Here is a 6,000-nt window from a genome sequence, read left to right as displayed (position 1 = left end):
CCAAGGCATTATCATCTTCTTGGTTCTTCTGTGCACACCAGGTGTGGAATAATAGAAAAGGGAAGATGACGGATTTGTTAAATTTTCTCACTGACCAGGATTCCCATTGCCAATGTCACAACACACAGGTTATTTATCTCAACTGACAGAACTAGAGCAAGAGAGGTACTAGTGAATGTTGTGGGGACCCAAATCCCAAAGGAGCTTATGGATTGAAACTGACAATTTAAGCCATGCTGGGAAGAGAAGTAGGAATGGATATGGGTCAGCAGAAATGTGAGCATACACTACATGGAGTGATCCTGTCTCAATAGGTGGGATCCTGGCTCTAGAACCCTTCGAGAGGATTTGAGGTGGGAGGTGTCCCAAGAAAGGGCCAGACTGGATTCCCTCAGAAGCCACAGTTCCATGACAGGGGCAGAGGGACAATCCTGGGGCCATTCAGATCAGAATGGAAGTGTAGTAGCTCAACTGTCCCTTGGAAAAGATGGCTCCCACTATGACATCATTCCCACTCAGTCCATCAAGATGATACATAGTCTTATTTATATTATAAACTATAAAAATAATTTTACATAACATACCCTATATTACATGTCATTGAAGCACCACTATTCACCTCTCTCTGTGGTCCATTAAACCCAAGGCCGCTCAGAGGTTAAAGCATCCCCCAAATGACAGGGCTGCCCCACGAACAAAGTGGAGAACAGGGCTGGAACTTCTTAGGTTTTCTGTCAAGAAATGTATTCAATTAGAGAGTAAACCAAATGATTTTCTGTTGTGTGGAGTGGGAGCAATTGGTTTATTCCAAACTCTTTTTGCAAAGGAATGGAAAGCAAGCAAACAGCCAGGTTCTTTGTCAGCAGTGTGCCTTGTGATCATCAGCCGTGGAATCTGAGCACGGAGGTCAAGGCTAAGAGACCAGGAGTCATGGTGGCTTCTCCATCCATGCAATTGACCTTGATTTTCCTAAATATAGCACTCATCTTCAAAACTACTCTCCCTCTTCCACTATTTTTATTAGAAAGTACACATGTGTGCATATACACACCCCTCAAAAAAATGGAATTATCTTTTTTTGGAGGGTGGACCCCTTGTAGTACAGGCTTTGCCCACTTGGCATGTGTCGTAGGAACCCATCTGCATCAGCATACCAGTTAGCATTATCGTGAGAGTCTGTGTTCAGCTTCAGTGAATTTTTTTTGGAGATTCTTTCAACGCGTTTGCCCATTTCATGATGGGTGATGTATGAACAACCTGCCCACACTGTGCTGAGCGTTCAGCAGTTTTTGACCAAAGACGGCATAATCCTTTGTGCCCCACTCTCCCTATTCACCCAATCTCGCTCCGAGTGACTTTTTTGTTTGTTTCCTTGAATGAAAAAACTCCTCAAAGGGAAATGTTTTGCTGATGTGGAAGAGGTGAAATAAAAAACAGGAGAAACCCCAGAAGGTATCAAAATTGGTGAACTCAAAAACTGTTTTGAGCAGTGAAAAAAGAGTCTCAATAGGTAGATTGCATCAAACAGAGAGTACTTTGAAGGTGATTGAAATTTAAACATGTAAGAGTAAATACACAATGTTTTATAATAAATTCTGCTTTTTGTGGTCCCACTTCATATAACAAGCATATGTAGCATATGCAATTCCTTTTATTTTTCTTTTAGAGACAGGGTATTACTCTTTTGCTCAGGCTGGAGTGCAATGGTGCAATCATAGTCCTCTGCTGCCTCAAACTCCTTACCTCAAGAGAGCCTCCTAACTGCCAAGTAGCTGAAACCACAGGTGCATACCACCATGACTAGATATTTTTTTAAAAACTTTTTTTGTGGAGATGGGATCTCTCTATGTTGTCCAGGCTACCTGGAACTCCTGCCCTCAAGCAGTCCTCCCAAAGTGCTGGGTTTACAAATGTGAGCCACTATGCCAATACATTATGTAATTCTATATTTGGCTATTTTAATGTGTTTCTTACCTGAGTCTGTAAAGCTCAGGTATTGCCCTCAGTTGAAGCTGGCCTAAGATAAAGCAGATAGTTCTTAGTTTCTGGCCTTATTTGCTATTCATGGAAGAGTAAGTCACTAAGGTTCAACTACCTCTAAGTATGTTCCATTCTGAATGTCCTTCAGATAGCCCAGTGCGCCATAAATTTAAATGTCTAGTTAACTCTCAACTTTTTTTCTTCTTTTTTTTTGTGGGGGGGAGGGAACAAAGATTACTTCGATAATGACATGTCAGGTAAGGAGATAATCTTTTTTTCTTACTTCAGAGACAGGATATCATCTTAATAAGGCAGCTAATAAGAGCGTTCACAGGTCAGAAAGTGAGAGTGACGGAGATGCTTTAATGGAAAACCACCTTCAGCTCTGAGTAATGATTAGATCACAAAAGCTGGTTGAATTAAATTGACATTTTTTTTGATGTGTGGGAATGAGGTTTTTTTTTCTTTAAAAAATTATGCTTTAGAGCTCATGGGGGAAGGGGGATTATTGTTGCACCCCAGATGGAAGAATCTTATTTCCCCATGAGATGGGGTCTTCCCTCCAAAACTCATCTTCCCAGCCAATACTCAGTCCCCTCCTCTTCCTCTGCTCTTAGAATATGAAAATATTCCAGTGAGCAAAGTAAAAACAAACAAAAAAAAACTATGGGTATCCTTTGTTCATAAATGCAGTTTCTGTAGGTTAAGCCCCATAATGGAAAAGTGAACTTTCAAGGGATTCCATGAGAGGTCCCATAAACAAGCCTTTGCTCAATAGAATCACCACATTTTCTCACTTTTTTTTCTTTCTGAATTCAGAGTTCAATACTCAGTCTTTATTTTCTAATTTTTATTTTTTTAAAGCAAGTGGTATCTGTGCTGGCCTGCCACCCTCCAGATGGGTCTGTTTAATACCAGACACAGGAGAAAAGGGCAAAAAACAAGGGACTGAGTCCTCCCACCATGAAGCTGAACAATTACTCATCTCTCTTGCCTAGCACTTATTTGCTCACAGGATCAATTAAATGTGTGAAAACACCTTTTTTTTCCTGAATTGCTCAGCAAACTGCTGAGTCACCTCACACTGTTGCTGGCTTAGAAGAGCCATGTGGAGTTAGCTCCCAGACACGGCAATGCCTCACGATGCTCTGATTCTCCCAGAGTGACGTCGGACTCCAGGAGGCATCATCTGCGAGAGGTTGGTGCTGTTAGGAGAAGCCTTTCTTCTTTCTCCCATGGCAAGTTTTGCTAGAAGGCTCCTTCTGAAACAAGTTTGGCTTCCAGGAGGGATTTTATGATGCAAATATTTTAAGTACAACTTTGAAGGTTTTGCCATTAAAAACAGCCTCACATGGCTCAGGGCCCAGCTGACTGCAAACTACAAGGGGAAAAAGTGCCATATATCGCTGGCAAGTGACAGGGGAAAAACAACACAAATTTCTAAACCAATCGTGACCTTGGCTAATGATCTGGTTTCAAGGTTCAGTTCATATCTGACTTGCTTTTATTCAGCTCGAGTTGTCAACAGCAACGTACTTATCCCAGTTGTTTATGTTGGGATGAAATGGATAAAAAATGTTAGCCTGACAACCCAGAGATGGGTCTGATTAGGGCTCGCCAATGAATGCGGCATATTTTGGGATAAAGTAAACCTTTGAACTCGTATTGTAAAGCCTCAAAGGGAATTTGTCCTACACATGCCCCAACTTGGAACTCCACTTCCAAACTTTCTTTAACTCTATCTGCTTGGCTTGACTTCCATCTGGGCCCAAGGGGCTCCCGCTCTGGGGCAAGCAACCAAAGCACTCCCACCAAGTCTGAGCCCACCATCAGAGTCCACAGGCTGCCTCTGGCTTCTCACTTCATTTGGACCAGTTGTCCAAATCAACCAGAGTGATGAAGCACTTTACAATTTGCAAAAAGTTCTCGTCTTATCCTTTGGAGTCCCGAAGCCCTGTGAAGCAGGTTAGAGAAATGATGATCCAATTTTTCACACAAGGACACTGAGCCTCTAAGGGTTTGGGACTTGTCAATGGGTAAGCAGCTCAGTCAAGACACTAAACCCATTGTCCCAACTGTGACCCACCATTGTGACACTATGGTCTTATCACAATAAAAGATTTGGATTTTAATAATTTTAAAGTCCTTACTTGATGGTCATTGTACTCTTCACTGATAGGAAAAAGTGAGCACAACATGAAGGACAAACAGTTAAGAAATTGCGAATGCCTTGGAAATAAATGCTATTAATCAATCCTATTTATACACACTTGAAAATTTTGTTATGTATGTATGGAAATACATATGTGTATATGAGAGAGATTCAAGAAAAACTGGAATTATTTTTTGGAGGGTGGGCTCCTTGTAGTACAGGCTTCCCTCATTAGGTAAGTGTTTTGGGAACCCAATGTGCCGGCTGATGTTGTTGTGAGAGGCTGTGTTTGGCTTTAGTGAATGTTTTTGTGGCAGATAGGTGACTGACTCTTCCTGACAAACACTCCTGCCCACACCTCTGAGGGATCAGCAGTTTTTGACCAAAAATCACATGACTCCCGTGCCCCACCCTCCCTAGTCATCGGATCTTGCTCTGAGGGACTTCTTTGGTTTCCCTGGATGAAAAAAGTCCTCGAAGGAAAACGTTTTGCCAGTGTGGAAGAGGTGAAACAAATAGCAACAGAAACACTAAAAGGCATCAACATTGACGGGTTCAGAAACTGTTTTGAGTGGTGGAAAAAAGGTCTCGAGCCGGGCTCGGTGGCTCAGCCTGTAATCCCGCGCCTTTGGGAGGCTGAGGTGAGTGGATTGCCTGAGTCCGCGGGTTCGAGACCCGCCTGGGCAACTTGGCGAGACCTCGTCTCTACAATAAATAAAAAACTAGCCGGGCGTGGTAGTGCGCGCCTGTAGTTCCCGCTACTTGGAAGGCTGAGGCGGAAGGATCGCTGGAGCCGGAGCGGCCACTGCACTCCGGAAGGATTGCCGGAGCCGGGCGACAGAGTGAGACTCCAACTCAAAAAAACAAAACAAAACAAAACAAAACAAAAAACAACGAAAAAAGGTCTCGATAGGTGTATTGCAACAAATAGAGAGTACTTTGAAGGTGACTGAAGTTCAAACATGTAAGAAGAAATATACAATGTTTTATAAATAAATTCTTGTTTTGGGGGTCCCCCTCATATGCACACATAAACATGTCATGGTTTATTCATACCTTGAGCACAGAGTGTCATAAATGTAAGCCATCTATTGGAACAGAGATGCAGGGCCTCCTTGTAGATTTCCTGGCCCCACCCGAGTCCCCTGTGGGTAACCACTGTCTCCTGCTGTGTCTCCTTTGCCTCGCTGTTTAAGACTCTTAGACCAGAAGGTGTTCATTTCTCAGCCAGGTTTTCATATTGAGAAAAGAAAGAGTCATATGAGATTGAAGACAATGAGCATTTTTTTTAAAAAATGAGCTGGCGCTGACACAGGAGGAAAGCAGGATGCGGGAGAACACCAATGGCCACAACAAAAAGCCAGTTCCGAGCTGCTGAATTTCTGAAGCAGATGCAGAAAAGACCCCGAATGCTAATCCAAAATAGAAAAGATCACTGGAGATTGTGAAACAATAACAATTTGCATTAAATCATCAGCTGCTTTCAGCACAAATGGGAAAAGCCTGTTAGAAAATGTTGTAAGACATTTGCAGCGGGCTTCAAGCTGGACATGCATTAAAAACATTCTTGAGCTTTTCACGTTGGGAATAAAAATATAAATCATTCTTAGCAAGGATCCCTTTCTTTATATATCATTTTGTCTTTGTATTTTATTTTATTTTTGTTAAGGAGATGACATGGTAATAGCCAAGGGGAAATGATCCATTTACAGAGTTGGGTAGATAAAATTTATCTTCAAAGAGGTAGAATATTAATTATGCATAGAAAGAAACTTTTAGCTCTGAGACATTCCCAATGTGGCTTATTTCACTCAAGATCCTAATCGAACACAGTTACAACATCTCAGAGAGAAATTCTGGCAGCTGCC

The sequence above is a fragment of the Carlito syrichta genome, unplaced genomic scaffold (assembly GCF_000164805.1).
Source record: "Carlito syrichta isolate Samal-C Ts95f unplaced genomic scaffold, Tarsius_syrichta-2.0.1 Scaffold308805, whole genome shotgun sequence".
Taxonomy (NCBI): Eukaryota; Metazoa; Chordata; class Mammalia; order Primates; family Tarsiidae; genus Carlito; species Carlito syrichta.
This window is presented reverse-complemented; position numbering follows the sequence as displayed.